This window comes from Polyodon spathula, chromosome 9, assembly GCF_017654505.1.
Source record: "Polyodon spathula isolate WHYD16114869_AA chromosome 9, ASM1765450v1, whole genome shotgun sequence".
Lineage (NCBI taxonomy): Eukaryota > Metazoa > Chordata > Actinopteri > Acipenseriformes > Polyodontidae > Polyodon > Polyodon spathula.
In genome coordinates this window covers 19241338-19264826 of record NC_054542.1, presented here as the reverse complement: position 1 = coordinate 19264826, position 23489 = coordinate 19241338, and the positions used below count along the sequence as shown (strand labels likewise).

At 36.7% G+C, this 23489-nt stretch overlaps 1 protein-coding gene across 1 annotated transcript in view; it reads left to right on the top strand.

Annotated features, from left to right (window-relative positions):
* The window catches only part of LOC121320471 (exportin-4-like), a 100430-nt gene that overhangs the window by 5007 nt on the left and 71934 nt on the right, over window positions 1–23489 (top strand). The window contains exons 2-3 of the mRNA XM_041258817.1: window positions 10520–10625; window positions 21911–22052. The gene's annotated coding sequence lies outside the window, so the exon portion shown is untranslated. The remainder of the gene's footprint in view (window positions 1–10519; window positions 10626–21910; window positions 22053–23489) is intronic.

The window sequence follows — 23489 nt, the reverse complement described above, 5'->3', positions numbered from 1 at the left end:
CGCTGCACTATTGCTCCACTACAAATTATACTATTATATGTGGTGAGGATTCAGTCACTTAAACAGAAATAAAAAAAAAAGTATATGCTTGTAATAATCTATTGCTTATTGTGTTATATTTACGTATATAAAATAACGTAGATCAGCACGAATGCTTCTGAACTTAACCAGAACCTTTATTCCTCTCCCGCGTCTGCCCCAGGTTGCCTCAGACGCTAGCTACATAGCCCCATGTAGGACATTTCTATATAAACCTGTTAACGGTAGGTGACAGTATAACACCATATCTTACTACACTTATGTATGTTGTCAGTTCATAATTTAATGTTTTATAATACATATTTATGCTCATGCAGTGGCAATGTCTTTCCATATGTTTTCTTATTTTTCAATGTCTTTGTAATCTTTTGATTTATCATAGAGTAATTTTTGTTTGGCAACACACAGAATTAGAATTTCCATTTTGTTCAGGGAACTTCAAGAACCCACGTGTCTTTCCAGTCGTTTTTCATTGGTCAATGTCATTTTTAACGCACGTCAAATCAGATAAAATCAAACATGTTTCAATTCCAAAATTGACGCATCGCCGTCTTACGACAATTCCAGACTCAGTATGCATGGTACAGCAGGGAATGCACATGATGTTTTTTTTTCTGTTTAGACGCACATTAAATTTGGATATGTTATCGGATCCAGTGTGCAGTGACCTTTATTTTGAATTTCCACCGCTCTTGAATAAGTGCTGCAATCAGATATCAGATTGTAACAGACGCCACCCTCAAATAAACGCCACTCTCAATAATGAAACATGTACATTTTCCCCTACCCCAGCTCAAATAAATGCAGCACTTAATAAACACATACAAATATAGTATTGCAAAACATTACAAATAGAAACAAAATTAATTGAATAAACTTGAATACTATGTATTTAAAATAATACAATTGCGCACTGGAGCATACCGGTATTTTACCTTCAAGTTTATGGAACCCAAACAAAGAATACCGTAGGTACACAGCACTATATACTGATACTGGTGTAGGAGTAAATACAACAGCAGGAAAATAAGTATATAGTTAGGAATTAGCAAGAAAAGTAATACATTTTAGTTGTAATGCAGGAGCAGTATGATTATTTAAGTTTATTTAATGCATTTTTGTTTTAGTTATATGCATGGTATTTTGACTAATAAGAGACGCTGCAGAATCCTGATTCAGACAGGAAGTCCGGAGAGTGGTGGTGTGGTGTTTTGGAGTATCAAGCAGAAGCTAGTGTAGCTCTTGCATTGCTGTTTAGGGGATAGCAACAGGATCAACTCATCTTCCTCACTGAAGCCTTGCCTGGATCAGTGTTTAGTTGTCTTGCTAGGTGAAGAGAAAGAAATGCAAAATAAACCTTCCTCCTCTGTGTTGAATTGACATTTCTCTCTCGTTATTATTTCCCTGTCCACGCTGCACTGGTGTCCTCACCTAGTCAAACACTGATCTGATCTGAGAGCTCAACAGCTTTCACTTTACAGTTGTAGGACTTCTTTGCCATCCTGATCAAGTTGTATCCGCAGAAATAAACTTCAGTGTACACCTCCTTCAAATACCTTAAAAAAACGCAGTAAAAAATTGCACCTTTCAAAAACCCTAGTACTTCTTATTCCTGCCAGCCTTGAATGAGCACAGCAGCCGGTTTCAGCAATTTAAAATGAATGCTGGGGCATTAATTAAAAGCAGTATTGTAAGTATTAAGACAACTGCTGTAGAGTGGAAGCTTTGTTTCAAGATATCCTAAAATGGACGATAAAAAATATAAAAAAAGTATAAAAAAAAAAAAAAAAAAACCTGGTATGAAAAAGTCAAACTTTGCACAGCAGGGCTGAAGTACCCCTCTAAATTTAATTTAACAGGCACTACTCTGAAACATTATGTATTTTACTTGGCAATTTTAATCTCCGTAGTACGCTCTGAAATCATCTCCATGCTTTCCAGACCCTGGGTACTCACCTACAACAGGAGCTGGCTATGCTACAATAATAGCCTTGGGGTAGAAGATATATCCCTGTAAGTTTTATTTATTTATAAATAATTATTACTTCTAATCAAACTGGAGTCAATAAATCAGGTGTTCTGCTATATTTTCTTTTTTATTATTATTGATCTGACAACAGGTTAAACTTAATAGGTTAGTCAATCATATCAATTGATAAAAATTAATACAATACCCAAGCTGAATTATATTACTAACGTATTGAAGTTAAATCTATTTGAAGTTAAAACAAAACAAACTATTTTCACTGTTGCAATCACTTTCTGCCCAATTCCTAGCTAAATCTAACAAAAGTATAATGATTTGCAAAGCTATTGTATCATAAAATGAATACAAAACTGTAATATGCATGGAATAGGTTGTTAAGGCTTTACTGTGCCGCACTGAATTAACTAAACAGTAGTCAGTTATGCATTTCTTGTGTATTTCAGGCAGAAACAGTATAAAAGTAGACCTCAGTTTAATAATAAAAAATAAAATCCCTGTTATTGTCGTTTAAGTGACAGTAATAGAATTACTGTGGTTTACTTATGCTTTTTTTAAATGTACATGCAAGTGAAAACTCAAATTTAATGTAAATAAACTACTGCAACAATAGATAGAAAAGTGGGTATTGTATAAAGAAAAAACATCTCACAGTTTTATTTTCCATTTATTACTGTCTTCATAACAAAATAGGATCAAAACAAAACACTGATACTATATGTAACATTTACTTTGCAAGCTGGACCTGTGTTTGGAAAGCGTGAAGTCGGTTAGTTAATTCTTGTGATCGGGGGGGCCTGTGCTTTGTACCACTTAGGCCTATATGCTCGGCTGGATGGGTGTCACATTTTAATTTTTTTGCATCCTGGAGAAAAACAAAATTCAAATTTCAGACACCCCCACCAAAATCGACTTTTTACTCAAAAACTGTTTGAGCTTGAGACTTTTTATTGGACATTATGACTCAAAAAATGGTGAACACCTTAATAAAGTTTTTGACCTATGACTTTGGGGTGAAACCCCAAAGTACAAATCTGCAAAATTGCCATGTGAAAGTCAATGCCTCTCATCTACATTAAGGTACCGTAAAAAATGTTGACTAAGTTGATTTTCTAGGTATTTTTGCGGGGGCCTTAAAAGGGGGGTGCAACTAATACACCGGTGCAACGTATGCGCCAGTGTGTATAATATTAAACCACTGTACCAGTGCCACAATATGACTACGTCCACGGTTATGGCTCACACAAACTTAACTGTCAACAACCCGATTTATTTGGTCAGGATCACAGCATTCAAAGCATGTTGCTAGGTAGAAATGCAAAACCACTGTTCTAATTAAGATTCAATTTCTTACTCACAATAACTGTAGTCATTTTGAATGTTAGTGCAAGCTTTCAGACTCTTGTCTGATCTCCTCGCGCAAAACGTCACAGCTATACTGCTTCACTTAGTGTTAACACAATAACCATCAGTCTCTCTGAATTTCCTTATTCTCACCCTCCCGAGCCATTGATTTGTCAACATTCAAACTGAACCCGCCCCTGGGATCCATAGCTATTGGTTAGAAAGCTGAGTAGTAAACTTAGCAAGTCTTCCGTTCATTGTAACTGCAATGCTATAATAAATGCAGGTGACTTTGAGACTGGATAAAATAGGACAGTAAGAAAAAAAAGGAAAATGCTACTCAACTGGTTTGAAATTGCGTGTTGTGGGATTTGCAGAAATACTTGTTAATTGCAATGCTGAAAAAAACAGTATGTGACTAGATACGAAACAAAGACAAACTTAACTTTAATACATACTGTAACTTGTTCTACATGTCAGTGCAACTCAGTGGTACACTTGTAAAGTATGTGTATGGTTGTGGGTCTGATAAACAAAATGAGTGTATTTGTACAGCTGGAAATTGAATGCAATTGTACTGCACCGTGTGCAACACTACAATGTTTTGTTTACTGGTTATTTTGCTTTTTTAGTTGATGAAGCAGAACTGTTTTAATACTTTTCTTTTTACATTTGAATTAATACAACTAATTTGTAAAAGCCAGTGCAGTGGGAATTATTGTCTAAGTGGTTTTGGAAAGAAATGTTTAGTAAAGCAAAGATGATATGTTCTTGAACTTGTTTGGGTACTTGATATGCTAAAATAAAATAGCGGTAGTTTTAATACAGATGTGATGTGCGATGTATAACTGGACTTTCTGCTCCGCTAATTATTACTTTTTAAATTCTGAAGAAGAATAGTTTCTAGCAGTTTAAAATAATAATAATAAAAAAACAATACCTTAAAGTTATTAATGTAATAAAATGTTGCATACAAGGGTTATTTCAAAACTAATCCTGTGTATTTTTCTTTATTTATAAGGTGTTGAGCATGTAAGAAAAAAATGTATTATAAAAAAAATTTGAGTATAATTATTTTTATTTTAAACATGTCAACTAATTCTTCCAAATAACACCAAACTTGACAGTTTTTTTCTAAAGTAAAACATGTTTTACTTTAACAAATGTAACTGGATATAAAAAAAAAGAAACAAACTTTTTAAAACCATTTACTAAAATACAGCCCTTTACTGTACACGGTTTGTTATATTCATATTTTGAAATTCTGTTTTTGAATTAAGCAATTAAATATTAGTTGAATAAATCTATAAAGTTCTAGGAAAGTGGTGGCTTTAAAACCGCAATAACCAAGAAGTCAGTATAAAACAACAGCATACACTATATTGAAAAAAGGCAAAGCTTTTATGTAACACAGCGTTATTTACAACCAACATGTCCCGCTGCTTCTGGTAAATCAATCCAGCCACAATCAAATCAAACAGATTAGATATCACTATGTAACACAATTTTTGTTCCTGGGTAGTAAGTGTTATTTCCTAATTACTTATGCCTCAAAAGTATAGAAAATGGCTATTATTCCCCAAAAACTTTGCTTTTGTGACCAGGACAGTGATATTTCAAAATATCACAGTTTCAAATGGGAAAACGGGCAAATGTGTGTCTTTTCGTTCACATAGTCAGAAAAGAACAACATATGAATCCAAATTAACATGTATTTATACTAAAGTAATACAAAAATGACTACAAAAGATTTAGAAGTGAGTAGTTTTTCGAGATTTACGATTATACTGTATTACAGTATAATCGTTACTAAGCATGGAAATGCTTCCTTTAAGGAAATGTTCCTTTCACTGGAGTTTGGAACACATTTGCTAGTAAATTTAAGTAGCATACTAAGAGCACAACCATAAGAAATACTTGGAAGTTATTCAAATATAAAAATAGTTTTTTTCACTCTTTCTCTATCATCTGAATTCAGTTCCTCATGAACAGGTGTTTTAGTTTGTTGCATCACAGATCTGAAATCTTTGCCAGCTATTACTGCTGCTTTGTGGAATTCTTGCTGTTCTTTCAGTTTTGTATGTGCTGAACCCCAGGTTTTTAAAGGACTTGTGTATAACTAGGACTTCTGATTTTTCAGTGTTTCTATGCCAACTTTTCTACTCCATTTTAAGGATTCAGTTGATACCTGTTAAGCCATTTGTGTATCTCTTAAACATTGATTTAAATTACGTTTTTTTATTTTATTTTAATGGGCTTTTAAGTCGGCCAAGCCTTCATTTTTCATTTACAAGCAGAACGTACAAACGAGATCGCAACATGTTAACAAGAGACTAATCTTTATCAAATCTATAATGAAAAATAAAATATTTTATGCTGGCACACTTTATTACAATTGTTATTCCTAACTGTATTTGTTAACCGATGAGTCACTTCTGCTTTTAAATGAAAAAATAAGACTTCCGATTTTAAAAGCCCATTTGTTTCACAGAAAAAAATCAATTTTACTATTAAGGTGTTTCTCAGTTGTAATTGAGATACATGATTGGCTTAAAAGGTATCAGTTGCATTTTTTAATTAGTGTGGGTAAAACACAGAAAATCAGAAGCCCTGTTTATAGATATATATGCAGTAATTTAAAATTTGTTTAAAAATATGTAATAGCACTTTCTCAATTTTTTTTTATTTTAATGTTTAAGCTATATTTAAAAATTTAAACTTTTAATAAATTAAACAGAATCTAGCACCCACTAGTACACACACAGGTTTGGTCACCATCACAACTGCTGCATGAGCCTGGGGTTACCAGAACTTGAATTTCCTCACGAGATTGAGGGAATCGGACATTTTCCTGCATATCTGCAACTTTCAGTGCAGGAAAATCCTGCAGAGATATTTGAAAACACCAAGCTACTGTATTTTTCACCCAATTTAGAATGCCTGAAACGCTACAACAATATCTAAGGAAGTGGGTGTCGGTGACGAAAGCACTATGAGCCGCATTCTGAGTAGTTCTGGTTAAAATAAATAAATAAATCAATCAATCAATAAAAGTAGTGCTGGATATTTTAAGTGCCGTGAGACTGTATTCTCTTATACGTGATTCTCGGCCGCTGTCTTTAAGCATTATAGAAACTCAGTACACTGCAGTATAAATAAACAGTTTTGAAAAAAAAATACAGTATTAAGTCTATCTAGGTGTTGTTTTGCAAGCGGTGACTTTCGCTTTAACTCTTAAAACTCAGCCCCATTCATTTTGGGTCGCCACTGCACTGAAGGTTATGCAGCTAATATTCAGACACCGTAAAATCCACCTACCTTCATGGCTTGTTTAAAAGTACTGACTCTGGGCTTTCCAAAGACATATTCAGTGTGTGTATGTGGTACTCCTAGCTGGAACTACGACTACCTGAAGTTAAACCTCTCATCATTTGAAGGAGTTCACAGCTTAGGTTTTGTTTTGTGTCTATTGCTCCTTCATTTTAGCAACTAGACTGAAAGGAGTGGTATTGTTAGAAAGCTTAGAAGCTCAGCTCCACCCCCCCCCCCATTCATGTGGTATGTTAGATGCATGCAGTACAAACTATCCAGTAGTTAAACATACTTAAATGAAAGCAAGTGAAAAACAGGTGGAAATAGGGCTGATTATAGAGTAAAAAGAAATGGAGTGCAGGTTTAAAAGAAAAGCACCTTTTTCTTCTGCTGCAGCAAAAACTTCATGTCAGGCAATGGCAAAAGCAATGGAGAGTGCTCTGTCTCACAGTGATGAATGGCTATGAATGATGATGCAGTAAAATATATATGTGTGTGTGTGTGTATATATATGTATGTTTTTTTTATATGCAAAAGTGCCATTTTTTTATTCCCCCCCCCCACCCCCACCCATTAGCTACAGCATAGGGGGGAAATCCCCCCAAGCACTAGGGATGTCACGGTATCAAATTCTGATGGTATGATAACCATCAAAAAATATACCACGGTTATCGTTGTACCGCAGTATGTCATTTGTTTTCTTGTAATGCGTTTTTAAATGGCTATTTAAAGAAATACACTCAAGTCAAGTAATTTTTTAACAAGAAAAAATACCTTCTAATTTAAAGTTTTAAAACAAATACAACACAGTGGTACTACAGTTCTATCAGGCACAACCTAACTGTTCACTGCAGCTCACACAGGCTCAGCAAAATGCTTTATTTCAAATTACAGTGGAGAAACACTAAAATGTTCATTTTCTGGGCTCAGTTTGAAACAATAGGGGGTGAGGATGTGAATACCCTCTTCATCTTTATCAGTTTGGATGCATCCTATCAGTTAAGGTAAAGGGTTTTCAACTGGGTATTTCTGAGGGTTACAGCGGGTATGCAGGACGACTCAGAAATGCACAAATAAAAATGAAAATAATGATCTTGAATTTTTTTACAGTATTATATATTCTCTAAACCACGATGCATACTTATTTAGTCTTTGTTTAGCAGCTCAAAGTGAACGGCTAATGAAAAAAAAAAAAACACACAATCTATCACATACACATTTTCCACCTGTACTTATGTGTGATTTTGATTGCGTGGATTTAGGTGAAGCAGGTGTCTGGCGATTGCCTGGAGAGCGGTCTGTGCTGCTTATGATCTTTGCTGTTTTCAACTTGTGTCAGTGAAGCACAGTGTTTCTGCGTTTTTTAGAAGTGTCAATGCTCTGGTAAACGTACATAGTCATACTTTAACGGTTTTTGTTTGTTACCGCGGCTGCATTTTATTGACAGCAATAGCGGCTGGTTGAGTATGTGTTCTGTCTTTGATACATTTCTTACTTGCATAGAAAAATGAAGGAAAACGCAAGTGCAATGCAACGAAGTTATACAGAGTCAATTTGGATCATTTTTAGTTAGAAATTAATTATAGTTTTATCTTGAGGTTAATGTTATACATTTTAAAAGACACACAATTATGCTGAGGTGGGAAGTAAATAGTAACGTGATGAACATGTACAGTGCAGACAATTTTGTATTAATGACTTTTCCCAATACAAAGCGAAATATTCCTAAATACTACCTTTTTAATTCTTTGCATCCCAGTTTTAAGAATGAAGTCTTACAGCTTGCTAAATGCACTCCACAGAGGAGTTGTCCAATGAAGACATAATTTATTGATTCACTTTAATTTGTTATGTTGCCTTTAATTGCTGTATGGAAATTATGCAGAAGTTGGGCTTTATGCATGCTATACTTGTGTTATACTTCCTGTTAATAGAATATATTGAAGCAATGTCAAATGATGCTGCTATTGTTGTTTTAATTTTTTTTTTACTTATTCAGGGTTATGCAATTCATGTCACCTGATGCCTGGGACAACAAGATTTGTGTGAGGGCCAACAAGTTTTACCGTTATACTTTGCCCGTCAGACAAGTACTTTTTTTTTCTTCTTTTGTCACACAGTGTTCTGTTGATATAAGATTTCTATAGATTTCCAGGGAGTCACACCAAGTTCTGAAACTCTAAACTACGGAAGTCTCGCCCAACCAAATGAAAATTAATAAAAAAGAAATAAATAAATAGATGCGTAACTCTAAACCTAAAAGCAGATATATATACAGAGCACACATTCATAATTCACAAACCCTCAGTCACACAGGTATGTCAACTCATTAACATTTCTTGAAAAAAGAAATTTATATATTTATTTATTTATTTTTTTTCAGGTCCGGTAAGCATTCTTGGTTCTGTAAAGCAGTTTAGTGTGCTCTCCGGTAATGTTGCGTTTTAAAATCATGGTATATACGGTAATCGAAATCCAAGATACTAAAATGCTGCACCTCATAATAAAACTTATCACTGTTGGCCTGGTGTGTGAAGTCTGACGTAGTTTGAATCTTTTTAGTTTAGTTATTATTTTTGTTTTGCCATGTATCATGCACAAAAATGAGATGGGCTCAGTTATGGCAAGTATGTTTGGAGTGAATTATGTTTTATTTGATTTCATGAAGCAAAAACTATTATGAATCACTAATTGATTCTGTTTATTGTTTAATAAAAGCGAAATTCTATTCTGTTTGTATGTGAAAATTGCACATCCCTGCTATTACTTGACTTTTGGTATCATGTAAGCATTAAATAATTGTCACATTTATATAAAGTATTGTCGTGTAATTGTTTGGTAAATGATGTGTATACGATCATCTAAAATATATGGAAATGGCCATTTCTAATACCATACCACAGTGTGACCTTATGAAACACATTTATTTTATGTTATACAAATACTTGCAAGTCAAGTTTTACTTACCATAGACAAGAAGACAAATGATCTGACAGATTTTAAGATCAGTAAACTGTTTCAAGTGACTGTTCAGTAAGGGTTGATAACTGTATTGAGGAAGTCGTGGATCAAACCAGACTGTTGTGAACACTTTGCAGGCTTGTCGTGTTGAATCGGTGCCATCCTGGCTGCCTGTTGTGCCCTTACTCTAACTTGATCTCTGGTGACAGTGTCAAGACAAGTGTTTTCATTGTTTTTGTCCAAACCCTAGTGATCGATCCAAGAAAGGAAAAATGTGTAAACCAATTATTTTCTATTACAGTTAAAATATAGCCTGTTTAATATGCAAGTTAATGACTAGTGTAAATGCATAGTTTTGAGTGCTCCTATATTCCAGTACAGCTGCATTGAAATGAGTCATCTCGGTTTAGGAACTCATTGGTTAAACAGCAGTATTGATTTGTCTTTACATGTTAACAGGCTCCCTTGGTTACCAACAAGTTGGGTTTCTGTGATTTTAAGCCACTAGAGGGCAGCCTTTATTCAAACAAAATACCCTGCAAGAGATTTGTTCTGATGGCCTTTTTGCTTTGTGCTTGCTTTTCTCATAGTACTGTTTATTATTAGGTTTGCAATATTGTTTAAAACAGTAAAAATTAAATACAACCAACTAAAGCCCTGTTAATAGAAATGTATAGTGGGCAATTTTAAATGTGAACTCTAGTGCCTCATACCAGCATAAAACGGACACAATTGCTGGTGTATAAATCCACCAACGGTTTTCTTTCATTTTCATAACCTGTCGATACAATACAAGAACATTGTGACATGGTTTGACATGTGTCTGTATGTTTTCAAAACCACTGATTAGCTCCTATCCCTTCTCTGTTTCTCTCAAAGGCACCACCATCTATGGTCAGTAATGAGCAGCGTCAGCATGCAGAGCACATATTCCTGTCTTTCAGAAAGTCCAAATCCCCATTTGCTGTATGCAAACACATTTTAGGTAAGTTGTTCTGTGTCTGCTCCACTAGCACAGCCACGACAGGGCTCCTTAAAAAGCTGTGGCGCTGTTCACTCATTTCTTTTGTTCCATATCCAGCAGCAATAATGGATTAAATAGCTCTTGGTTTACTAACTTCTGTCAGTCTTATTCAGATGCACAACTCTTAGTGTTAGTGTATGTTGGATGGGGGCATTATAAAACACCCACTGAACATACGTAAATGCCCAAAATATAATATTATGATCTACAAAGATCAACTGGGTACCTATTTTAGTAATGTTTGATAGTTTATGTAAAGCAAGGATGTTTACTGTGTGTGTTTTAAATATAAAAGTAGTTTTCTTAAATAGACTTGACAAATACAAAAATAAGTTATGCTAAGTAGATACATTTGCATGTTATGAAAAGAAACACATCCAATGTTAGAAGTGTTTCTGTGATCACATGAAGACATTGACAAACCCCTTAATTGTATTTTATTTTATATTGCTTCTTTTAGTACTTCAGTGTCATGAATCAGTGTTTTAAGGTTTGGGTGTACAAGACTTGACTTCTGGAGTCTCGCTGGTCTCATGTGTGTCTTAAAAAAGCAAATTTACTTGGGAGCCATGAAAGATAAATATTTCCTTTTTTGTGAAAAAAAGTGTATATTCTCACAGAACCCCAAGGTTAGACAAATAAGCTTAGGGTCTGCTTGCCTAGGTCAGTGTTTCCCAGCCCTGTTCCTGGCAGCACACTGTCTGCTGGTTTTCGTTCCAATGCAGCGCTCAATTGTTTAATTGAACCCTTCATTGAACTAATAAAGTGATTAACTGGGAATTTTCCCGTTATTTTCAAGCTCTTCATTAGTTAATACGGTTCAGTTAAGCAATTGAGCGCCTCATTGGAGCTAAAACCAGCACCACCAGGAACAGGGTTGGGAAACACTGCCCTAGACAAGCAGCCCCTAAGCTTATTTGTCCGCAGTAACTGTCTTTAAGCCCAGAGGAATATGTAAAATAACAGGCTAGTTTACACCTTGTTAGTACAGAGACTACCCCTTACAAGTGTTTAGGGACAAGGTAGCTGTAGTATGTAATAAGAAACAAATTGTAGAAGTCTTTTTCATTTACTTGTAGACTAGTGGAAAAAGTATTTTAAAGAACTGTACTAAGTTTATTTTACTGTTACTACATATCCTGCTATTGAGTGTTTTATAGTTACTAATGAGCTTTCAGGCTGCATGTAAGCAGTCTTCAGAGAGCTGTAGGTACCTGAATGTATAGTCACAGACCATAATTATTGGCACCCTACGCTTATAGTACCATAATTCAAGGTAACATTTTAGTGACAAACATAGTAAACTAACTACTTTTTAATAAAACAAAATACAGCAATTCCCTACAGAGCTCAAGAGATTCAAAGGTTTGTTGGGCGTCCTCCGACCCCAAATTGTCTTTTACACCTGGGACTTGAGAGCAGATGTCAGCGAGCTAACCAGTCTATGGATGTTTCGGGTCAGCCCACAGGTGAGACTGTGCTCACTAGGCGCCTGGCCAGCAGGGTTTGCTGTAGCGCGATGAGGAGAAGCAGTCCCTGCCGGTTTTGTTGGGTGAACCCCACTGAAGCGCCTTAGCGAATGCAACGGGAAGCCTTCGGGATCATTTCTAGCCACTGAGGCGTGACTCCGCATAGCCAGGACGGTGACCTGCGATGAATGACTCGCCCTCCATGGTGTCCCGAATTGCGGTAGTCTAGTCGAGAGGAGACAAATGCATGACAGAGTATCTCTGCATCTGGGAGGGAAAGGTAGGTAAGGACATTGGAGATGTTTCAGAGATGGTAGAAGGAAGATTTGACCGTGGAGGAGATGTAAGCATCAAAGGAGAGGTTGCTATCAAGAAGTACACCAAGGCTTCGTACAGTGGGGGAAGGCAGCAGCAGGCAGTTTCCGAGGTTTGGGGCAGCTATATTGAGATTAAGTTGGGTTTTAGATCCATTAGTTCTGGTTTGCTAGTGTTGAGCTGAAGAAAATTGGCAGACATCCAGGCCAGCTTGAATGCAAGCTGAAAGGTGGACCATGGCAGAGGGGATTCCAGGGTTGAGTTTTAAGTAGAGCTGGATGTCATCAGAATAGGAGTGAAACATGAGGCTGTGTTGGCAGATGAGATGACCCAAGGGAAGCATGTAGATGTTTCACAACTGGCTAGCAACAGCTGCAGATGCTGCTGTGTACAGTCATTACAGCAGAACTCATGCAGGGATCTGTTAACATTAGCTAAAAACAAGGCAATACAATTGGCAACATTTTCACAGAATAAGATTACTGTAGAATGTTGTTACTACAAGCATTGCATAATTAATTAGGGTCCTTACGTTTAATATGCAAATAACAACTGGTTTAAGACTGACAGAACACTTGTTAAGCATCAGCATTAAAAATAAATAAATAAATAAGAAGCGTTTGCTTCTACTAGTAGCCATCTAATAACAGCTTGGTTGAGGACTTGCTTGAGTATTATTTGTACACATACATTTTCAAATTTTGAATACAGTATTTAAATTTTTCTGACAAGCACACAAATGTGTGCATATTAAATGGCTGAAGTAACATATATTGAAAGGCTTCGTTTAGCCACTTTATTTTGAGACTTGAGCTCTCTTGATTACCATACACAGTTAAACATACTGAAAATAAAAACCATCATGAAAAAATATATAAATATATTGGTCCAGATAAAATTGCACTGAGCCAGTAAAAACAGTAGCTCAGTGGCCCGAGGGACCAGTAGTAAAGAAAATCTAAACGTAGAGCCCTGGTAGAGTGCCAATACTTTTGTCTGCGACTATTACAGTCTACAAGGATTGCACTGGGTAATCTCAGAACGCAAAAAAATCTCATTTAAAATAAATATTCACCACCACTTATATATTCAAAAACATTGAAAAATTAATCAATGTTGCCTCTGTGGTGTTATCCATAGTTTTATACAGTACATTATACATACATAAGTAAGAATTCCTCTCGAAGATGTAGCCTTAAGTGTTATGGCCTCATGTCGTCTTACTGCAGTATACTGTTTTTTATGCATTCCCACATCAGCCCACCACTGCAACTTTTAACTGCTTAAACCATTTGAGATCCTGACTTCATATTTGGACAGAATATAACAGTACCCTTCACAGAACACTGACTTTTTTGTATAAATGCAGAGAGACAAGCCAGTAAAAAAAATGAATTGCGCTACAAGTCAGATAATTATGCAATGAAAAAAAGCCTTTAACAGAACTTGGTGTAATTCTTTAGCATTATATCAAGAAAGACCTGTGAACTGTTAATGAATATAGAACATGCCTCTATTCAAACATTAACAATGAATACTATTCCCTATAATGTACCAGCGTGGGATTGTCTTGTCACCTTGGAATGTTTTATTTTTATTGCTGATATACTTGTGGTAGTGTTGCAGCGAAACACCTGGGAGTTTTCTATCTATAGATGGCTTTTTTGGGGAACTGTAAAAAATTGAGGGACATTTTCTTGATTTTACTATATGAATCTGGGTGTGTTAAACCGTTTAATTTGTACTTTTATAATGTGCCACTAGGTGATGAAGATCATCAATACCTACGTGTTTATTGAAATAAATTGCAAGAAGTAAGTTGTATTTTCTAAGCTGATTTCGCAATACAAGTGATTGAGTTACTGTCTCCCGGTACTAAAATAAAATACAGCAAGATTGGAATGCTACAATGTTACTCAGTTTTATTGCGAAATCAGTGTGACTTATTTCTTGCAATGTATTTGTAGTTGCTAAAATATAACCTCTTGAACTAACTATGCCTACAAGAAAAAAATTATGTACCTTAAAATGACTTGAGCTACCTCTCTCGGTAGATAGAATGCTACGAAACATCTGTAAAGCCTGTAGTAGTAATTGTTGGTTTTTTTTGTTTTTGTTTTTGTTTTGTTTTTTGGAAATCCATAAACCAATTAAGTTACAAATTCTGAGTCTCTTGTGACGCAGAGAGAGAAAAAAGATTATCAAATTGTGAACCAGTGCTCCAATTCTGCAGTGCCTACGTCCGTACTCTCGATAAGGTTTTGGGTCAGGGAGTAACTTACCCTCTAATTTGAACACTTCCAGGGGTAAAATGCAACATTACCTTGAAGTCATGAGTAATCTCGATAAAATATTGTACAATGTGTAATGGTAATGGGGTAGGCATTAAAAAAGAGCCTTCCATTTTAACTGCAGTGTTACTTTGAACTCCTGTATAACCACGTCTGTTCTACTAGGTTCTTTATTGGCTCAGCACGTTTTTTTCTAGGGATCACACTGACTCTACAAACGAATTACGTTACTTATAATTTAACATTACATTCTTGAACATGTTAAAACTTCAATATAAGCCATACAGATAAATAAAATAGGACATGCATTAATATCTTATAAAACAGTTAATTTATTACTAGGCACCTTTTTTTAGCAGTTGCCTCTGATGGTTCCAGTTGGATTTGTAGCTGGACTGGGGTGTTAATGCTTCAGCCCGTGTAGCTTCAAATTTGTCTTATTCTTAACCATTTGCAGCCCATTTATACAATGCTTGTCAGGCGTGTCAGGTCCAATTTATTTTCACTCGCGCTGTTTATTTTACTCTATTTTAATCTTTTTTTTGTTTTGTTTTTTAGAGTAAAACAGGTTTGAAAGGCATTGAATCTACAGCCAAGCCCCACCCCTTGTTCGCTGGATTTTTTTTCTTTATAGAAGTACATACTGATAAATCCTCTCCTGATCACTTGTTTTATTACCAAACTCCTCAATAATGTGATCTAAGTCATTATTTTATTACTATAACATCTCCAAAAAGCTCTGCAAATGTCTGTGATATTCTTGCAGCGCTGCATGCAGAAGCAGCTACCTCCTTTGTTATGTCCGTGTTATCTCTGAAATCCACGGGGCTATGAGATACGCCCTTTTTTTTTTCGGTCTCGGCCATTGCAAGGTTTTCTCTGCTTTTTCTGGAGAAAAAAATTAGAGACCTGTGCTTGACGGCTGGAAAGGGAAAATTGTAATGTCGTACCTGGTCCGTCATAGGACTGCAAAGGGTTAAGAGCTATTCACACGTACATTTGTTTTCTAGGGTAAAAAAACGACCCTATGGAATTGAATATTACCTTTAGTTTACCTTTAAATTTAACTCCAAAGCATCATCCTTGTGTCAATACAATTGACTTTTTCAAAAATGGTGTTTGTGCTTAAAACAATATGGCCACCTGACGTGTTTCTTTAAAAACATTTCAAAATCTTCAGTCAAAGGTAGCTTGTAACTCCTTACAGAGTGTAGATAGGTTAATGGTTACTGTGGAACACATGTGTCCATAAAAATCACATTGCCTGTGACTTTTGACCTCTCTAAGGTCAAATGTAAAACTAGCTTATAACTACTTACAGTGTACATAGGGTTATGGTTACTATACAACATATTTATATATGCTCTATTCAAAAATTAATGTGATCATAACCTTTCACCTCTCCTTAAGGTTAAATATAAAATTAGCTTATAACTCCTTACAGTGTGTAGATAAGGTCATTGTTACTACAATGTTTAAAGTTATAAAGCATCATGAGAATGAACTAATGCAATATTTTTCATTGAAGCTGCTCCATAAAACTGATCTTGTGCTGCAGTGCTACAGCTTGCCAAAATTTCCAACTGGTGCTGAGCTTGGAAGCCGTAAAACTGCCTGGTTTCTTGCTTCTTGCGTCTTGCTACTGCAGCTTCTTCCAACATGTTTTGCCGATTTACAACCTTGCCAGGGGTTGTGTGACAGTTCATATATATATATATATATATATATATATATATATTATATATATATATATATATATATATATATATAGATTTTTTATGCGTCTGCGGGAAGCTGAGGTAGTATCGTCTGACACAACGATTGGATTGGTATGCAAAGTCTGGTTCGATCGTCACCTTAATCTGGCACGACTTGGATGCGAGGGTGTCCGACAACTAACTAAAACATATTTTGAGATCCAAAAGAATGAAAACGTACTATAATATGTGTGCCTCGCATATAACGAGTTCACAAACTCATTTAAAAATCCGACTTCAGTCTCCATCGCAGCTTAGTGTCATTTGTCATTCTATTGAGATGGCACGTTTGAAATTGCAGAAATGCAGAAATTCACAATAAACTAATGTGTGCAATTTATTTTTAATAAACAAGGAATTAATTAAATTTGGGACTATTACAGTGCAGATTTGTACACAATACAAGTTTCTAGTTTTATCTTTAATTTAAATGTTTTTAATTATTTTAATTATTTTTCTTCACACAAATGACAGGTAGCCATGTTTATAAGCAGTATAAACCACTTCAGGCCATGCGGTTCCAATGATATATACCACTTCAGGGGTGGTTAAAGCCCTCGGTAGTTTGCAGAAGTTTTCACCCCCCTGCAAAGTTTTCACATTTTGTTGGCACCTGAGCGTACTCCACGACGCTATCAAATTAGACTTTACATGTAGAATCTACACAAACTACTCCACATTGATAAAGTTTAAAAATGCAGAATAGAATATAAATAAGTAAGTGTCACAAAGACGGCCGCAGTGGGTGATGACAACTCGGAACACAGGTTTTGGAATGGTGAAGGCGTTGATGCGCGGTTTAGTAATGAAACAGACAGAAAATAAAAGATTTGTAACAAAAACAGCACACGGCACGTGAGGAACGAATGCTACACAAAACAATTGATATTTATAATTATGCTTCTCTCTCCCCCCCCCGTTCTCCACTCCCGAACACACAACCCAGAGTGAGTGAAAACATGCAGCTTTTTATGCAGCTGTACCAAGACTCGATTGCTAATCAGTTGGAGTCTTGAATCCTTGTGTTTAAATACAAATATACATTTTAAACACTCGTGTTTCACAGACCCATTTATATCCTGTGTACCAATGACTATACACCAACATTAACACACAACAGATAACACAAAATAGACACAGGGGCGGGCACTTTGCCACAGTAAGATTTACAGAGAAAAAGAGGTTAATCTCAGTTGCATAAGTATTCAACCCCTTTGCTACTGCAACTCTAAGTCAGCTCAGGTGCAAATGATTTGTTTGAAAGGTCAAGAAATTAGTGAAATGGTTTCAGCCTGTATGTTTTCAAAGTGGTTTAACTTGGAGATAATTTCCCTCCTGTATATAAAGACTTTCAAGCTGCAACTCACATAGTGATCCAACAAATCAACCGTGGAGACCAAGGAGCTTTCCGAAACAAGCCAGGGATAAAGTGGTAGAGAAGAACAGAGCAGGAGAAGGGTACAAGAAGATTTCAGAGGCGCTGATTATCCCTCTCGGCACAGTGAAGTCCATCATTAAAAAGTGGAAGATGCATTATACCCACTGCCCAGATCAGGTTGCCCTCCCAAACTGAGCAGCCAGGCAAGCAGGAAACTGGTTTGGGATGTCACTCTGAAGCCAACAATGACTTTGAAAGAACTGCAGAGTTCTGTGTCTGTGTCTGAAACATCAACAATAAGCCGGTCCCTACACAAAGCTGGCCTGTATGGACAGGTGGCAAGAAAGAAGCCATTACTCAAAGTCTTATCTTAAAACACGTATGGAGTTTGCGAAAAAGCATGTAGATTATACTACAGACATGTGGAAAACGGTTTTGTGGTCCGACGAGACAAAAATTGAATTTTTCAGTCTAAATTCCAAATGTTACGTCTGACGCAAGCCCAACACTGCACGTCACCCAGTCAACACCATCCCAACTATCAAGCATGGTGGTGGCAGCATCATGTTATGGGGATGCTTCTCTTCAGCAGGGACTGCGAAGCTTGTCAAGATAGAGGGGAGAATGGATGGTGCAAAGTACAGACGAATCATTGAGGAAAACCTGTTTTGAGTCAGCCAAGAAACTGAGGAGGAAATTCACATTTCAGCAGGACAATGACCCAAAGCCAAAGCCTCACAGGAGTGGTTGAACAAGAAGAGAATTAATGTTCTTGAGTGGCCCAGTCAAAGTCCTGACTTGAATCCAATCAAAAATTTATGGCGAGACTTGAAGATTGCAGTCCATCGATGATCCCCAACAAACTTATCAGAACTGGAGCAATTTTCCTGTGAAGAATGGGCAAAAATGTCACCATCCTACTGTGCAAAGCTAGTAGAGACCTATCCAAAAAGACTCATAGCAGTAATTGCTGCAAAAGGTGTTTCTACCAAGTCCTGACTTAAGGGGCTATATATATGTAGTTTTGCTATTTGATTACTGGGATTACACAATAAACACAATTTTCATACTTATTTCATTTTTTTATTAAAGAAAGTTGTGCAACACCCAATGCCCCAGTGTGAAAAAGTAATCTCCCCCTTACACTCAATAACTGGTTACACCACCTTTAGCAGCAGTAACTACAACCAAACACTTCCTGTAGTTATTGATCAGTCATGGTGCCGTGGAGGAATTTTGGCCCACTCCTTCATGCAGAACTATGTCATCTCATTGACATTTGTGGGTTTTCGAGCATAAACTGCTCATTTCAGGTCCTGCCACAGCGTCTCAGTGGGGTTTAGGTCTGGACTTTGACTAGACCATTCCAAAACTTTAAATTTCTTGTTCTTCAACCATTCTAATGTAGACTTGCTTGTGTGTTTCAGATCATTGTCTTGCTGCATGACCCAGCTGTGCTTCAGCTTCAGCTCACATACGGGTGTCCTGACATTCTCCTGTAGAATTCTCTGATAGAGCAGAATTCATGGTTCCTTCAATGATGGCAAATCGTCCAGGTCCTGATGCAGCAAAGCATCCCCACATCATGACACTAGCACCACCATGCTTGACTGTTGGTATGAGGTTCTTACTGTGCAATGCAGTGTTTGGTTTCTGCCAGACATAACAGGGCCCATGTTGGCCAAAAAGTTCCACTTTTGACTCATCTGTCCATAGAACATTGTTCCAGAACTCCAGGTGCTTTTTGGCAAACTTGAGACGAGCATTCGTGTTCTTCTTAGTGAGCAGTGGTTTCCACCTTGCTGCTTTGCCATTAATTCCATTTTTGCCCAGTGTCTTTCTGATAGTGGGGTGATGAACACTGACTTTAGACGAGGCGAGAGAGGCCTGCAATTCCCTGAATGTTGTTCTAGGGTTCTTTATAACTTCCTAGACTTGCTCTTGGAGAGATTTTGGCAGGACGGCCACTCCTGGGAAGATTCCCTACTATCCCAAACTTTCTCCATTTGGACAATATGGCTCTAACTGTGGTTTGGTGGAGCCCCAGAGCCTTAGAAATGGCTTTGTAACCCTTTCCAGACTGATAGGCATCAACAACTTTTTTCCAGAGGTCTTCAGGAATTTCTTTTGATCATGGCATGATGTGCCTTTAGAACCTGTGTGCTGACAACTTCACTCTGATAAGGGCCAATGTTAGTCAGATTTATATTGGGCAGGGCTGGCCCAAATTAGGCCTGATTGTTAACCAAAGTATTCTAACAGCTGACCCTAATTATCCCTTTAATTGGGTTGAGTTAACTAGGGGGGGGGGGGGGGGGGGGGGGGGGCAATAACTTTTTCACACCTGAAGATTGCATGTTTGATTACTTTGCACACCAAACAAATGAAAGAACCACCAAACTTTGGTGTCATTTTTTCTCAGACTCCCTCTATATACTACTACAACCCACAAAAAGATCTGACCAAATGCAATGTGAAAAATGTGCAAAAATGCAGAAAATCAGACAGGGCAAATACTTTTTCACGACACTGTATATCAAATGTTGGACGTGCATCTGTGGACAGTTGCTATCATAAAAGATCCATTACTGCCGTAAAACGAAAAGAACTGTGTTGTGTGGGGGGGGGGGGGGGTGGTGGTGGCAGGCAATGTTCAGGAGAGCAGCTTGAAAATACAGTGAAAGCTGCAGGAAAGCAGTGTGGTTGTGGCGAGAATCGCACTACATTCACATTACATGTACTGTAGCATCATCAGTGCCTAAACCTGAAATCCATGGCTCCTCCTCCTTCAGGGAAGCAGTATGATATGCAACGTAGAAAAGACACTTGAAAGAGATACTGAATTCTTCATTCATAAACAAGAAAATGGTTAGAGCTGGAGAGGAGAACTTATTGAATCCACATTCATTTTTTTAAACCTACCACCCGTCTCTCTCACACACTACAATTTGTATTTGACCTTTTATTATTAATACTACGAATTACTAACAAGTCAGCCAAAAAAAATGTAATCTAGCGTGCGTTGTATTTAGGACTTGCTCCATGCAACACTGCAAACAAGATATTGAGGAAAGAGAGAAATAATAACATTACAGGTTTTTTTTGGAATAATCCCGACTCCCAATCAGAACAATTATAAACTACAGTTATTAATTGATTACGATTTTAACCATTTTTTTTAAACAGCTCTCAGTAGAACTGAGTTTGTCTCCTGATTGCAGACACTTTTCTATTCCTTTTTCTGTCTTAATTCAACGTCATTCTTCTGAAATTAGGGTAGTAAGATTTGTAGTCGTTCTCTGTATGGGCATGCACTACTTTACTACTATTTTTCATATGAGGCAGTGTGGTCCAGTGGTTAAAGAGCAGGGCATGTAACCAGATGGTCACTGGTTCAAATCCCGCCTCAGCCACTGACTGACTCACTGTGTAACCTTGAGCAAGTCACTTAACCTCCGTGCTCCATCCTGTGGATGAGGTGTTAAATCAGTGTCCTATTGGAAGTAACTCTGCATGTAATGCACAGTTCACAGCCTACCTCTGTAAGCGCTTTATGATGGTGGTCCACTATGAAAGGCACTATATAAAAAAGATATTATTGTTGTTGTTATTATTTTGGAAGTTTACAAGACTGAAATTCAGTGAAATGATATATGTAGAGATAGATCTGTCTCTCGCTCTCTATACGTATGTATGTATGTGTGTGTATATAAATAAAAATTAGTCTTTGAAATTCTGTTCCATTGTGATGTGAATGCAACTGTTCTTTTCCTTACAATTATCTTAAAGAAAACATCATTTCTAGAGCCAGATAATTTAATTTGATATCGGCATTTTCTATTCACTCTGCATATACGCTCTACAGGTGTTCCTTGTATATGACATCTAAAACTGTACGTTTGTATACAAACTAGATGGTGGAACAGTTGTTCTCTGTGAAGTTTTCCTTGGATTTTAGCTTGGTTCATGGATGATGTCAATTTTAGAAAGGGTAAATAGACACTAAACTTTTTTTAAATCTTTTTCTTCTCTACAGAAACTAGCAAAGTGGACTATGTTCTTTTCCAAGCAGCCACAGCCATAATGGAAGCCGTTGTCCGGGAATGGATCCTTTTAGAGAAGAGTAGCATTGAATCTCTGCGAACCTTCCTTTTAACCTACGTCTTGCAGAGGCCGAGGTAAGTAGATTACCACAAGAAGCATCTGTGGATGTTTTAGGATTTGGTACAGGTGATCAGACTTCAGCTGTATTTGACTTCTGTTTTATTTCTAGCTATGTTATGTACATGTTTTTAAGATGTAGAGACCTGAAGCAGTAACATTCTATATATACACATTCAACAATGCAAAGAGGCATTTAAAAAATGTAATACATACGTACCCAGAAGATATTTGTTAAATAAAAATGCAATCGTATTACACGTAAAGGCTACGGAGGTCACGAAAATCGTACATTTGAAAATAATCGGTGAAATCTTGGAAATGGATATAAAAACATTTTTGACGTGGCACTTAATGCATTTTGTAAAGGAAATAAAGACTGTCTGTGTGGTCCATTGGTTAAACAAACAGGCTTGTAACCAGCAGGTACCTGGTTCAAATCCCAGCTCAGCCACTGACTCACTGTGTGACCTTGAGGCTGTCACTTAACCTCCTTGTGCTCCGTCTTTCATGTGAGATGTTCTTGTAAATGATTCTGCAGCTGATGCATAATTCACACTCCCTAGTCTCGTATCTTGTAAAGTGCTTTGTGATGGTGGTCCACTGTGAAAGGCGCTATATAAAAATTAAAGATTAAATGTCATGCACTGAAAATACAAATCTGCAAGTATCCTGTAAATTTTGTGGTTGCTTATGCACACAGCATTTGCGTGTAGCTTTCTAGGTCAGTGAATGAGATAGCTGAGCGAGCAAGCAAGCATGTAAGTGGGTGACAGCTAAATACAAAAATATGCATTGGATAACAGAAGTTTACCAACTTCCAGTGACTTTCTTTTAATTAGACTGCATTCACAAAATTAGATAGATTTACATTTAAGTAGATGTGCTGAGTTTGTATCCCTTTTATAAGGATTAAAAAAAAGTAAAATCAAAAGCGACGTCTTTGGTACATCTGTCCCCAATCAACAGAGAACCCGGAAGGGAGAATTTAAAACATCATTTAGAGAGATGCGGGTATGTGACAGTGAGAGGTATTTTAGAATGACAAATGAAAGGTTTGACGATCTGTTAAGACTGTACACCTTTCCAAAAAAGATACAAGATTGTAGATGACTTAATTCCGACTTGTCACACAGGGTCGAAGATCCTCGACTCCGACCAGAAATTATCTAATAAGTCTGAAGTATGTGCTGTAAATTTTGTATTCTAACATTTAAACTTGTCAGCAGTCAAAAGCAATAGTCTTTATATTATTGAATTTGGTGTGCTATTTAAAAGTTCTTGTGCATGTTAATGTAGCTAAATCTACATTATTTGGTGAACTTCCCTTGAAATTCACCTTGTCCATGAAATGTATAAAAAATCGTAGCCTTAATTATGGGTTCTGTAACCGCTGCATGTTGAATGTGTTGTCATTGACCTCCTGTCCGATATGCATGTTGAATGTGTTGCCA